The sequence below is a fragment of the Nothobranchius furzeri genome, chromosome 11 (genome assembly GCF_043380555.1).
Source record: "Nothobranchius furzeri strain GRZ-AD chromosome 11, NfurGRZ-RIMD1, whole genome shotgun sequence".
Classification (NCBI taxonomy): domain Eukaryota; kingdom Metazoa; phylum Chordata; class Actinopteri; order Cyprinodontiformes; family Nothobranchiidae; genus Nothobranchius; species Nothobranchius furzeri.
In genome coordinates this window covers 68557150-68571342 of record NC_091751.1, presented here as the reverse complement: position 1 = coordinate 68571342, position 14193 = coordinate 68557150, and positions in this window count along the sequence as shown.

The following is a 14193-nucleotide window of genomic DNA, read 5'->3' as shown; positions in this document are numbered from 1 at the left end:
TATTTCAGGCAAAATAACTGATGAATGCAAAAACTAATGGCAGCTGAAAGGTTTGTAAAATATTTTTTGCATGAATTGTAACTGAATCGTTGCAATAAATGCTGCTTTATTGTGACAGCCTCAGATTGAAGTCTCGACTGCTTTTAATCTTCTCAGTAGTGTTCAGTCTCTTGGATAGAGGCTATTTCTCCACACTGAGGCCCTTCAGGGAGTGATCTATAACTGTTTCATAACTGAAATATAACTTTTACACAATAGCAGTAAACCACCACTGATGTTTCTACAAGGGGTGTATGTCAGAGTTACAGCTCTTACATATTTACATGGACCGGAGTACTCCAGCCCCCTTTCTTCTTCTTAATTACCGTTGATCCTAGCCGTAGAGCTCCGGTACTCCATCGGACGTAGCCTGTCGTTTTTGACATAATTTAAATTAATCAGAGTCTCGGAGTCGAATCCTTAACTGGTCCACGTAGTCACCTCGTATCCTGACAGTTTTATTCATGAATGCTGTAAACTGCTGAGTCACCATTGCTCCATACCAGGGAATGTCTTTGGATTGTCTAGATGACGGATGGCAGGAAAAGATGGATCTACAAACCAGGGGCGGATTTAGGACTGAAGATGATCCGGGGCTTAACACACGCGCGCGCGCACACACACACACACACACACACACACACACACACACACACACACACACGTGACACGCACTAGTCAACATCATATATGTCTTGTACCACATAATTTTTAATCTGAAGCTACATATGAAGCATATTCAGGGCAGAGTATTGTTCCTGTTAGTGTTTAGTGTGAGATGATAGTGAATATTCCCTTTCTTTCTCCACCAACTTTACCTGATAAGCTAACTTTAGGCAAACCAGCAGCACAACAAATATTTTCAAATAAGACTCACAAACCTGAGTCAACACCAGTCTCATCAAAGCTGGGGTTCTGTCGTTGTACTTTTGGTCTAAAAAACCTCCTTATGTCCATCTTCACTCATGCGTTTCAGGCAGAGAGTGTAGAAGAAGCCGGCTGCTGAAGGGCTTCTTCTTCAGTGGTGGAGGCTCAGGCAGGCTGTATACAAACTACTGCCAGCTGCTCCCTCTCTGTTGGACTTTGGTACTGCATGTTACTTCCACGTTTTAGATCCGGGGCTTTTCATAAAACATCCGGGGCTTCAGCCCAAGTAGCCGGGCCTAACGCCGCCCCTGCTACAAACACACGTGCGCATACAAATGCACACGTAGATCTGTGTGCGTGTGTGTGTGCGTGCACGCGTGCGTGTGTGTGCATGTGTGCACGTGTGCATGCGTGCGTGTGTGTGTGTGTGTGTGTGTGTGTGTGTGTGTGTGTGTGTGTGTGTGTGTGTGTGTGTGTATACTGCTGATTTGGTAGAGTCTGAACTGAAACCAGAATTGATTAACCTTCTCTCTTTGCCTTTTAGCTCCCTCACCTCTTTCTCCTCCCTTCCTTCCCTCTTCCTGTCTGTCTTGTGCACTTTTCTTTTCAAGGTTATGTCTGTTCACAAGTGTGCTGAAAAATGAAAGTGCACTTACATCAATATCCCCCCGTGGAAGTAAATGCCCTTCCTCGAATACCACCTGGTGTCCGGTGAGTCTTCCTACATTTGGTGCATTTTAAAGCGGGCTGAAACCTTTCTGGTCTGGTTTAATGTGAAATGTTGGTGAAACAGAGCAGTCGGCGCCACCAGCTTTCCTCTGTGGTGCTGCCCGAGGAAAGGAGACGTAGCTGAGCAGAAAGTCCTTGGTGAGGGTGACGGCTCTCAGTGATCGCTGGAGTTTCACCAGCTGTGCTCGTCACACAGGGTCAGCTCCCATTAAGCACAGCATGTCTGCAGGCAGTGCTGGTTCGATGTGAGCAGATAAGCTGGAAAATATGAATAATATCAGCCATTACCGCCCACATCCTGCAGTTCTGCTGCCGCAGCTGCTGCTGACACAGAAAGTGGGCGGCTTCCAGCGAAAAGGCCTCTACTTTCATTTGCTCCATTATGAAGAGGAATAGTCAGCGGTGTCCTCCTCTTTTTAAATCACACCCTCAGCTCCCTTTGTGATCTCATGACGTAAAATGATGAATAAAACATTGATCTGATCTTCTCTTGACTAGCTCTTCAGCAGGAATGCTGCGGTTTTATCAACAGTTGGTCTGAATGATCATTGTGTTCAGACAGGGAAGATTCAGGAAGTTAATTATGCATGACTCGTCACATCAGCTGTAGAACTGCTGCTTGTAAAAGACTCAGCCAATCAAAATCTAAAAGAAACCTAGACGAAGACTCTGGAAGGGATTTTTTCACCATCTTGAATGTGATTCTGTGTTATTTTTATATAATAAATAACCACAATGAAACCAAAACCTCTTGGTGACTTTATAATAGAATAGACTTTATTGATCCCACAGTGGGGAAATTCACTTGTTACACCGACACTTGAGAGAATAATTTGAAGAAAAACAATAACAACTGCACATGTATTTATACACATAGGAAGTAATCTGGAATTGTAGCATTCGACCATTAAAAAACACTATGCAGCATACTGCAATAGACATACTATGTAAATCTGGTATTGCACAGGTATTGAACACATATTGAATATTGCATTGGTGTTATTGTGTAACAGGATTAGGGATGGGTACCTTTGACATTTAAATCGATCCGGTACTAATTCCCGGTACCTAGGAATCGATACCGGTACTTAACGGTACCAATTTTCGATACTTTTGAGTGTTTAATATTTTAATTCTCTTTTATAATTAGATATATATTTTTCTCAATATATAACCATATTTGATAAATATCACAATAAGTAACATACAACTGTTTGTATTTTAACATCGTCCTTGTAGTTTTATAAGCTGATAATTAAACTGAAGCTAACATCTTTACTGTGAACTAAATTTACTGTGTATCTTCATTCCTTTTGCCGTCCTTTTTCATTTGATTTTTCCTACTGGGAAGTTAGAATTTCCGAGGAGAAAGCGAACGCACTGTTAGCTGATAACAATGGTGGCAATGGAAGCTAACAAATCAAGCTAACGTTATCTTAAACAGTTTATTTAGCTGCTGGAGCAGATTAAAACGATGACGCCTCACACTTAGATCGTTGTCGCTGGTTTCATCTTCACCCAATCACCCGTCGCATTTAGTAAAGTGAAGCCAAACTTTAGAGCGCGTTCATGTTCTTCTAGTCGGAAATTCGGAGTTCCGAGGAGAAAGCGAACGCACCATTTGCGAAACGGAAGCTAACAAATCAAGCTAACGTTATCTTAAACATTTTATTTACCTACCGGAGCAGATTAAGATGAGGATGTCTCACTTAGATCGTTGTCGCTGGTTTCATCATCACCCAGTTACCCATCACATTTAGTGAAGTGGACCCAAGCTTTAGCGTGCGTTCTTTCTACCATACTGCTCTGTTTACAACTGGCTCGCAGCGACCGACGACAAAACGCTCTTGCGCATGCGCAGCTGTCTAGGCAAGTTCTCGTTATGAAGGACGGGTACCGAAACGAGGCACCGTTTGAAATTACGTTAATCGGTGCTCAGTCGGTACTGTGGAATTCGGTCGGTACCTTAAAAAGTACCGAATTCGGTACCCATACCTAAACAGGATAATGCCGATACAGCTTAAACTGAGGAGTTGTACACTCTTACTGCAGAGGGGATGGGCTGCATGGTGGCGCAGTGGTTAGCACTGTTGCCTCGCAGCACGAAGGTTGCAGGTTCGAAACTCGGCTATGGCCTTTCTGCATGGAGTTGCGTGTTCTCCCCATGCATGCGTGGGTTTCCTCCGGGTACTCCGGTTTCCCCCACAGATCACAACATGCCTATAGGTTATAATTGTAAGTCGCTTTTGGATAAAAACGTCTGCTGAATGAATAAACATAAACATAAACATGAATGACCTACGGTAGCGTTCTGTTTTCCATCTGGGATGTCTCATCTTCCTCTGAAGGAGCTGTCCATGGTCTCCACAGTGGAATGCAGTGGGTGGGAGGGGTGTTTTAAGATGGAGGTCATCTTCACCAACATCCTTCTTTCAGTCGTCTCCTCAGCTGAATCCAGTGGGCAGCTCGGAACCGAGCTAGCTTTGTGAACTCACTTGTTCAGTCTCTTTCTGTCTCGGTCAGAGGAGCCTGCACCCCAACAGACCACAGCAGAGTGGATGACAGAGCCAACCACCGAGTGATAAAAGGATTTTAGCAGCTGGGAATTAACTCTGAAGGACCTCAGCCTCCTCAGGAGGTGGAGGCTGCTTCGGCCCTTCTTATACAGTATCTGTGTTGTTGGACCAGTTCAGTTTGCTGTTGAGGTGAACACCCAGGTACTTAAAGGTATCCACCACCTCACAGGTATCTTCCAACCTCACATCCACAATAACTCTACTTTCACCTACGTAATATTTCTCATCTTCGCCCTGTTCTAGTCTTCAAGGCTGCAGAAAAACTCATCCATGCCGTCATGGGGATTTGAATCTGGTGTAAAACAGGTTAATAAACACAGCCAGATCCCCACCTTTGCTCTTACCGCTCCTCTCTACGCTCCTGTCGGCCCGCAGGCGTTTGAATCCTTCCAGGGAAACCCCAGAGTCAGAAATGAGCTCATTCATCCAGGTTTCCGTAAAAAAAAAAACATCAGGCTACACTGTCTGTGGTCCCGCTGCGACCTGGTCAGCACTGTGAACTCGTCAATCTTATTGAGCAGAGAGCAGACGTTTCCCATAATCACGGAGGGTAAAAATGGTTTATATCTCCGTTTCCTCTCCTGGAGCTTACGTCCCACTCTGCACCCTTTACGTTCTCTCCTTCATTCCGGGGGCAGAGCCGACTTTTCTGTGGAGGAGAGAGACTGTCTGCAGTGCCAACAGCGGATCCCTGGCACAAACAATAGGTGCATGAATGGAGCCAGAGAAAGTTCCCAGTGCATTCCCAACAAGTTCATAAAACAGGAAAAGAAATGACCACACACGACACTAAAGTACTCCTGTGGATCGTGTTGAGGGAACATACGCCCACAATAACGGCATAAAAAATGTGCAACGCCAGACAAGCAAAGAATAAATAAAGGGAATAAAAAAAGCAAGTACTGCTGTGACTGGCTGCAACTCGTGCTGCACCATCCTGATTCTTTTTCATTTTAATGGATAAAGATGTTACCCACTGATATAATAACTGTGATCTTATAAAGGTTTTCACAAAAATCGTAATTGATCTTTATATCAAACAGCTTTTAGGAGAATTCTGGAATTCTGGAGCCTGGGGTATTTCCAACAGAAACATTATTTTATTTTTACTGGATTAACTGTAGGATGTGAGACAAACGGCGGTGGACAGATTTATAAACTACGTTATTATCGTAAACGGCTGCGATTTGATTTAGATGAGAGTTCTTTTGTAGCCTGACCAGCCAGCCCCGCGCTTCCTCAAGGGGCTGGGAAGTTTTTCAAATGACCCCACCCCTTGAGAATTCCAACTGAGCCAATCAGCGCCGCGCAGCATACGTCACACACGCTGGAACGCTGATTTTCTAATGAGCAAAGATGACGTCTGAAGCGGAGTTCGCTGCAGCTCTTTCCTCTGTTTTAAGCCTTTCTTCTAAAGAAAGATGTTTGCGCCGTCGCCAGACTAGTTCTCTGTGTAGAATAAACAGAGCGTGAGTCTGGCAGGCCAGGCTAGTTCTTTTAATAAGGCAGAAATCAATTTCCTCACCTTCTCAGACTTTCTGCTTGCTTGACAGGATCAAACCTTTCTCTCAGGCTGTTCACTTCATCTTGATTTAAAACTGTGTTTGTTAGATTATGATGCACAGGATTTATTTCATGAGAAATTATGAAATTATTATTTAATTAATGTACCTGTAGCATAATCTTACCTGTGAGTGGGATTAGCATCATTTGGTCGTGATTTGTGACATTTGCTGAAAAATGAACCCCATGTCATTCATTTGACCAATCATCAGTGCTATCCTGTTTCCATGAGTTTGGTTTTAGCTCTCAGTTTTGTCTTCTTGAAAAACGGGTGGAAATAGAGTCATGGATATTTTAGCTTAGAACACAAGTAACGAGGTACACTGCCATTTCTTTTCATTAGTTGGCTGCTTGGTTGGCTGCTTGGTTGGTTGGTTGGTTGGTTGGTTGGTTGGTTGGTTGGTTGGTTGGTTGGTTGGTTGGTTGGCTGGCTGGCTGGATGGTTGGTTGGTTGGTTGGTTGGTTGGTTGGTTGGTTGGTTGGTAGGCTGGCTGGCTGGCTGGCTGGCTGGTTGGTTGGTTGGTTGGTTGGCTGGCTGGCTGGTTGGTTGGTTGGTTGGTTGGTTGGTTGGTTGGTTGGTTGGTTGGTTGGTTGGTTGGTTGGTTGGTTGGTTGGTTGGTTGGCTGGCTGGCTGGCTGGCTGGTTGGTTGGTTGGTTGGTTGGTTGGTTGGTTGGTTGGTTGGTTGGTTGGGTGGGTGGGTGGGCGGGTGGCTGCTGGCCGGTTGGTTGGTTGGTTGGTTGGTTGGCTGGCTGGCTGGCTGGTTGGTTGGTAGACTGGCTGGTTGGTTGGTTGGTTGGTTGGTTGGTTGGTTGGTTGGTAGGCTGGCTGGCTGGTTGGTTGGTTGGTTGGTTGGTTGGGTGGGTGGGTGGCTGCTGGCTGGCTGGTTGGTTGGTTGGTTGGTTGGTTGGTTGGTTGGTTGGTAGGTAGGCTGGCTGGTTGGTTGGTTGGTAGGCTGGCTGGCTGGTTGGTTGGTTGGTAGGCTGGCTGGCTGGTTGGTTGGTTGGTTGGTTGATTGGTTGGTTGGTTGGGTGGTTGGGTGGGCGGGTGGCTGCTGGCTGGTTGGTTGGTTGGGTGGGTGGGTGGGTGGCTGCTGGTTGGTTGGTTGGTTGGTAGGTTGGTGGGTTGGTAGGTTGGTTGCTTGCTTGCATGCTTGCTTGGCTGGCTCAGGCAAGAGTGTCAGCTGTCCTGACAACCAGATCTGGTAGTTCCTTAGAAACTGTCCAACAACACGGAGTGGGCTAAAACATCTCCAAAAGCAACACATGAAGCCTCATTCTTTGAAAAATCAAAAACAAAGAGACCCAGAGCAACATCTAAAGCCCTGCAGCGCTCTCTGCGTTAAGGTCAGAAGACAGAGGACATCGAAGTCGGGTCTTTTTTAATAAAGTTTTTAGGTCTTTTAAGTGACGATGTGTAATTTTCCTGATGATAGGGGACAGTACATACCTAAAACATTGCAAACAAATTGTATTTTAGTGTTTCAGTATGACTTTACCAATGGATGACAATTTGGGTAAAAAATGTCTGGGAGGACAATTTTTGAGCAAGTACTTTGTCAGATCGTCCAACCTCCAACAAAATGACAAGCACATCAGACTTTCTTTCATCACGGCAACGAGTGAAGAGTTATATGTGTAAAACAATAACGTTTATGAATGGCAACTAACCCATCCATCCATTTTGGCCACTAATCCGGGGTCGGGTTGCAGGGGCAGTAGCCTAAAGCCGGGCGTACACTGTGCGACTTTTTCACTTTTTTGAGCCGATTTTCCACTCGTGCGAGAATCCACGAGATCGGGGCGAGTTTTGCGCCGAGCGTGGTGTAGTGTACAGGGGGTTACGAGAGGCGATTAACACCACGTGACCAGCTACCGATCAGCAATCCTGAGCTCGCACGGACTTCTGGAGTGTTTGATATTTTGCTCGTCCCTCGTGAGGGTATCGCACTGTTGAAGCGGCGCTGCGAGCAGCTGCGACCCAAAAAGTACCAGAACCGCTCACGGCGCATGCGCATTCATGCATCAACACCGCTCGCCCGCTATTTCCCTAATAATGTCACAAACAGAACTCAGAAGACCTGTAATGATGCCAAACATAGTAAAGGTATATAAAATAAAAAGTCTTTTATTTTCTGAGGAGTTACCAGAGGAGGGCGAGGCGGGAGACAGAGTCGGAGACAGGCAAAGGTCGAAATGGCAGGCAGAATACAAGGCAGGGGTCAGGCGAAGAACGAGGTCCGGAGGCAGAGATCAGGCAGGGTGGATGGCTGGAGAATTTACTGGCAAATGTTTTCAATAATCTGGCAGAGACTGGGTAGCTGAATGGATGTTTTATAGCAGGGGAAGCAGGTGTGTGAGATGAGCTGAGGAGTCAGGAGCAGGTGAAGTGGATGAAGCTGATTAATAAATAATAATAATGCATTGAACTTATATAGCGCTTTTCTAGACACCCAAAGACGCTTTCACACACTCTCACATTCACACACTGCTAGTGATGGTAAGCTACTTGTAGCCACAGCCACCCTGGGGAGGTCTGACAGAGGCGAGGCTGCCATTCGGCGCCATCAACCCCTCTGACCACCACTAACACAGGCAAGTTGGGTGAAGTGTCTTGCCCAAGGACACAACAGCAGGATACCCCTGGCGGGAGCTGGACTCAAACCCATGACCATGAGGCAACCCGCTCTACCACCTGAGCTACTGCTGTCCCAGGAACAGGTGAGATGAATGGAGTTGATGGTGGTTGCCAGGGAAACAGGGCTTGTCAGGAGCTTGGTGAAGGGACCAGGTGAGCTGAATGAAGGCTGAAAAATGAGAGTATTGACAAATAACACACGTTGTTCGTTTTTATTTCTACACGTCTTTTACACACAATGACAAAGATTGTCAAGAAAGCATGTTTGTCGTGTTCATGTCAAATTAAACTGATCACAAAACACAGATTTACTTTCTTTATTTCGTTTCCCTCATCCAACCCCCATAAATCTCCGTGTGTCCTCCTGCAGCACTCCCGAAGGACAACAGGCAAAACAAGACAAAAAAAAATAATCTGACGTGTTGTGTAAAAGCTGCTATTTTTGACATATTTTTAGGTCCGGCGTGTTGCTACCACACGGTGTGAGCAGTCAGGTCGCATCCGAGAACTGGGTCATACAGCGTGAGCACATGACTCGTGAGATCTGTCCTACGAGGAAGTCGTGCAGTTTGAACTGAAGCTGAGTGCTACGAGTGGAAAAAGTTGCACAGTGTCCGCCCGGCTTAAGCTGGGAGATCCAGATATCCGGAAGAGAAATTTCATTTCAGCCACTTGTGTTCGTGATCTCGATCTTTTGGTCACTACCCAAAGCTCGTGACCATAGGGTGAGGGTAGGAAGGTAGATCGACCAGTAAATCGAGAGATTTGCCTTCCAGCTCAGCTCCTTCTTCACCACGACAGATCGGTACAACACCCGCATCACTGCTGACGCTGGACCAATCTGCCTGTGGGTCTTGCGCTCCATCTTTCCCTCACGGTTTTGTAACCGTTTGTTACAAATCAGTAAATGCATTTTGTCCTCACGGGCTCTCTTTGAAAGGAAACATGGTGCCTAACATGATAAATAAATAAATGATAAATGACCCACACTTGTATAGTGCCTCTCGGAGTAAGGACTCCAAAGCGCTTTACACTACAGTGTATCATTCATCCATTCACACACAGATTCACACACTGATGTTGATGAGCTACGATGTAGCCACAGCTGCCCTGGAGCGCACTGATGGAGGCAAGGCTGCCGGGCACAGGCGCCACCGGTCCCTCCGACCACCACCAGAAGGCAAGGTGGGTTAAGCGTCTTGCCCAAGGACACAACAGCAGAATTCTCTGTCCGGAGCCGGGATCGAACCTGCAACCTTCCGTTTACTGGACAACCGCCCAACAGCATATGGTGTTGTCCAGAGACTTAGACCCACTCCCATGTATTATAGACCCGACTTTTATGGTTATATGGTATAAATGTGACAGGGTGAGCATTCTGTCACTGTATACCGATTGATCATGCGCCCTGGATATTTGGCCACGGGGAGAACCCTTTAGCTGACTGATTAGCCTGCGTGACTCTGACTTGGAGTCTGGGGATCAAATCCCGCCCGGGCCCTCGTTTCGGTATAATGCCACATTTGGCAATGTTGGCAGGATCCATGTAGTACTGTGAAGTAGGTCCACGGATTAGAAATTTGTGGCACCTTGTGCAGGAGCATGGGGGTGTTCTTGTTGAAAGAGGGGGGACGATGTGACAGGGCGACCATCTTGTCTCTGTGTCCCGATTGATCATGCGCCCAGGCTACTTGACCAGGGGGATATCCCTTTGGCTGGTTAACTCTCACCGGGGAGTCTGGGGACCGAATCCCGCCCGGGCCCTCCTTTTTCTATAACGCCACTGTCACGAGTTGGGCAGGGAGGAAGTTTAGGACCCAAGATGCAAATACCAGATGAACGAGGCAGGAGGTGGAAGATGAAATAAAAATCCTTTATTTAGGAGTAATCCAAGAAGGCAGGGAGCCATCCATCCATCCGTCCATTTTCTGAACCCGCTTGTCCACGCAGGGTCGCGGGGGGCTGGTTCCTATCTCCAGCGGTCAACGGGCAATCAGGCGGGGTACACCCTGGACAGAGAACCAATCCATCGCAGGGCAACACAAAGACACACAGGACAAACAATCACACACACACACACCTAGGGACAATTTAGACAGACCAATTAACCTAACAGTCATGTTTTTGGACTGTGGGAGGAAGCTGGAGTACCCGGAGAGAACCCACGCAAACCCACGCATGCACAGGGAGAACATGCAAACTCCATGCAGAAAGATCCCAGGCCGGGAAGCGAACCCAGGACCTTCTTGCTGCAAGGCAACAGCTCCAACCACTGCGCCACCGCGCAGCCCAGGCAGGGAGCCAAAAACCACAAATCCAAATGACAAAAACTAGAGATCCAAAAATACTACAGAACTAGAGACACTAGAAGCTAGGGAGCAAACGAGACGAGACTGACACGAACAATGAACCGACAAAACACCGAGACACAGACAGGGTTTTATACACTGGGGAGGATGAGAGGGAGATGAGCTGCAGGTGTGTGGGGAGAGAAATCAGGTGAACTCAATTACTAATCAGGGAGAGGGCAGTGAGGTGAAGAGGAAGAAAAATAACATGACCTAAGATTAAAGACAAAACCTAAAAACAAGAAGAGCAAAATAACTAACTAATAATCTGAGGAAGGAGAACTAAAGAACCGGTGGGGGGGAAGAAACACACTTAAAGAGACTAATAGATGAACAGCTGAAACTAAAGGAAAACACTACAGAAAAAAAAATACAGGGGCGTGACTATGGGGGGCCACCCTGGGGGGGGGGGGGTCCTAGAGGGGCTGCAGATCTGGGGACACATGAGGAACACAAGGAGACACATGAGGGAAGACGCAGAAGCAGACCATGACAGCCACGCAAAGATGCCAATATTTTTCAACAACTGTTTATCATTTAATTCATTTTTGAGGATATTTCCAGAGATTAATGATAAAAACTACACATTGGCACTTTAAGTTCATTTTAAATTATGAACATTTTTTAAACAAGGAAATTCAGACACAGATTTTTTTCTAATCTACAAAACATTTATCAGTAATCCAGCTCTATCAGTCTGTGCTGAAACATGAACCAGCTGAATAAACAAGGAAAATGCAAAAACGAACTAAATCCAGTTTCTCTTTGGTGTGTTGTTTCATTCTTCCCATGTCTGATCCACTTCAGCCGGTAACTAGTTTTCCTCCGAAACGAACAAATATTCAGTCAGTCTCTCTCTCTCCCTCTCTCTCTCTCTTTCTCTCTCATAACTGAAACCATTCATAGATCAGGTGAAGTTCTGGTATTCCGGCCCACCTCATGAACCCAAACCCTAGTATATTTTCACTTCCAGACAAGATGAGTCTTACATCAGCCAGCGGTTTCTCCCGCTACACTTCCACTCTCTCTCTCTCTCTCTCTCTCTCTCTCTCTCTCTCTGAGTCTCTTTCCATTCCAAGAAATACCTTCCAAAGAAGAGGGCAGCAGCTTCTGGTGCAAGAAGTTCGATGTGGAATATTCCCTAAAGCAGATGTCTTAATGTTAACGACAGAAGAACTAACAAAAGTAAGTAAAACCCAAACATGCATCCGTTTGAGGGCAGATAGTTAAAATATTCTCATCCACAGGCAGAGACATGATCATGAAGAAATTTTAAACTGCTGGGAGTAAAGTAAAAATACATTTTATATAAAGCATCATTAAAGCTTCTGGTTCATTTCTCATCAGGAGGCATCACATAAACCCAGCTTTAGTTCAGAGGGGTTTTGTGTGTCTGTTTTACGTTTTTATCGCCCGGTATGTAAAATTATGTTTTGCCTGTGAATGCTTGTGTTTGTTATCAAAACACATCAGAAACCATCAGATGGATTTTAAGTACAAACGAAAGGGGAAGATAGTTTAGGTTTCCAACCGCTGTGTACATTTTGAAATCAGCGCAGATCAGCTGACTGACTTTAGCAAACGCATAAATGCCCACAGCTACTGAGCAAAGAATACCTGAGTCTGAGTAAAAGTCTTTGTTTGCAAATTAAGGCATTATTAGTCGGCATTAACCACATCTGTCTCTGATGAACTCTCAAAAGGAAATCAGATAAACATCAATAACCGATTAACCTCTGGGGTCGATCTAATTAAAGATGGCCGCCACAACGAAAACACTAAAATTTGTTATGAAATAATCCGTTCTTTCTAAATCTGAGATAAAAAGGGGAAAATATCAGTCATTCACAGCTCTTATTCTGAGTTGTTTGTAAAAACTGAGTGACAACAAAAACTCCATCATTTCTCAGTAGAAACTCAGACATTACCCTTTGATTTTAGGTGTTTGTTTTCATAAGAAACGAAAAGTCACAGATTTTTATTTTTGCTTTAATGTTTTATTAATAAAATTAGTGCACGTGGAAAATGATCCAATCTGACAGGAATTTGCTCAGAAACAGGGTTCAAATTTTGGGGGAGCTTTGGGGGGACCCAGCCCCCCCCCCCCCGAAAGGCTGATGGGGGAAGCCCCACCCCCCTCCAGCATTCTCACTGGGATGTCCCGGAAGCCTGTCTGTACGTCGAGCCTTGCTTGGACACAAACGTTTTTAAAAGAACTGAGTTGTTTTGTTTTTGTCGTCAGGTTCTTGACACAAGATGAGAACGTCTGTGATCTTCCTCCACGTGTGCTTTCTCCTGCTGGTGAGCTCCATACGGGCCCAAGTCAACCCAGGTAGGCCGTAGTCTGTCAGCTTCTACTGTTAAAGGCTGGGAGCTCGTTGTAGTGAGGAACAGTTCCAGCGCTCCGCAGCCGCCTGTCTCTGGTTTAGCTACAATCAGCGATCAAAGCAGAACGGAAAGAAACTGCATCGTAGCTGGTGGGTCTAGGTGGGTGGGCTCAAAACGCTGTGTGCGTGTGTGCGTGTGCGTGTGTGTGCGTGTGTGTGTGTGTGTGTTTGTGTGCATGTGTGCGTGCGTGTGCGTGCGTGTGTGTGTGTGTGTTTGTGTGCGTGCGTGCGTGCGTGCGTGGGTGCGTGTGTGTGTGTGTGTGTGCGTGTGTGTGTGTGTGTGTGTGGTTTACCTCATTGCCAGTAGGCAAACATACTCAGAACAGGCAAAGCCTTCATATGTAGGTTGAAAAAAAAAGTTTGTAGGTGTGTGTAGGTGTAGCTAAATCCACCCACACAGACACACACACACACACACACACACACACACACACACACACACACACACACACACACACACACACACACACACACACACACACACAAAGGACAAACTCACTGTGAAAGGTGTGTTTGTTTACGCTTTAAAGTCAATGAGAGGAAATTACAGAATAGATTCAACAAACTGCGATGATTAGAAGACCAGGAGACCGTGAGGCTGTAAAGATGTTCCGTGGTTCTCTGAAGGCTCTAATGATGTTTTGATTGTTGTCACAAATCATTCTCAAGAAGAACTTGGCCTGTCTTGAAAATTACAAAAGGATGTTCTAACATTTGGGTGGCACAAATCATGAAAACGCCTGAGAAGTGAAGAGTGGCGGAGAGGACTCGCCCTCCTCGCCTTGCTTAGACTGGCAGCCACACACTGGTGCCTCTGTTTGGTTTCAGAGGCCTTTCAGGGCTGCAGGAAGAGGCCTGGTGGGAGGGATGGGCCTGACCAATCATAAACACGCACAGGCCACTTTATTAGGCACGCCTTAATGGTGCCAGCTTGGACCCCCTTTTCCTTCAGAACTACCACAAACCTTCATGTCAGAAGGTTCCTCAGAGGTTCTGGTCATGACAGCATCAGGTCATGGTCGACTTCTAGAAACCAGTTAGAGAAGATC